We start from the raw sequence: 1,005 nt of genomic DNA on the forward strand, positions 1-1,005 counted from the left end.
ATCATGACACCACCCAGAAGGCCCCCACCAAGCACCCATGGGTGCCAGGGAAGACACGACACCACCCACGAAGCCACCCCGGAGCACCCATGGGTGCTGGGGAGGACACATCACCACCCACAAGGCCACCCAGGAGCACCCATGGGTGCCGAGGACGACATGAGGCCACCCATGAGGCCACCGCGGAGCACCCATTGGTGCCATGGAGGACACGACAGCACCCACGAGGCCCCCACGGAGCACCCATGGGTGCCAAGGAGGACATGACACCACCCACAAACCCACCCTGGAGCACCCATGGGTGCTGAGGACATCAAAACGCCACCCAGGAGGCCCCCACCGAGCACCCATGGGTGTCAAAGACATCAAAACGCCACCCACGAGGCCACCACGGAGCACCCATGGGTGCCGAGGAGGACACGACAGCACCCATGAGGCCCCCACCAAGCACCCATGGGTGCTGAGGAGGACACGACACCACCCAAAAGCCCACCCCAGAGCACCCATGGGTGCCGAGGACAACACGACACCACCCACGAGGCCCCCATCGAGCACCCATGGGTGCCAAAGACATCAAAACACCCCCCATGAGGCCACCCCGGAGCACCCATGGGTGCCAAGGAGGATGCAACACCACCCATAAACCCACCCCAGAGCACCCATGGGTGCCGAGGACGACACGACACCACCCACGAAGCCCCCACCGAGCACCCATGGGTGCCAAGGATGACATGACACCACCCATGAGGCCACCGCGGAGCACCCATGGGTGCTGAGGACAACACGACGCCACCCTGAAGGCCCCCACTGAGCACCCATGGGTGCCGAGGAGGACACGACACCACCCACAAGGCTACGACAGGGCACCCATGGGTGCCGAGGACATCAAAACACCCCCCATGGGCTCACCCAGGAGCACCCATGGGTGCTGAGAACGACATGACACCACCCAGGAGGCCACCGCGGAGCACCCATGGGTGCTGATGACGACACGACACCACCCAC

Source organism: Oxyura jamaicensis, unplaced genomic scaffold, assembly GCF_011077185.1.
Source record: "Oxyura jamaicensis isolate SHBP4307 breed ruddy duck unplaced genomic scaffold, BPBGC_Ojam_1.0 oxyUn_random_OJ67300, whole genome shotgun sequence".
Taxonomy (NCBI): domain Eukaryota; kingdom Metazoa; phylum Chordata; class Aves; order Anseriformes; family Anatidae; genus Oxyura; species Oxyura jamaicensis.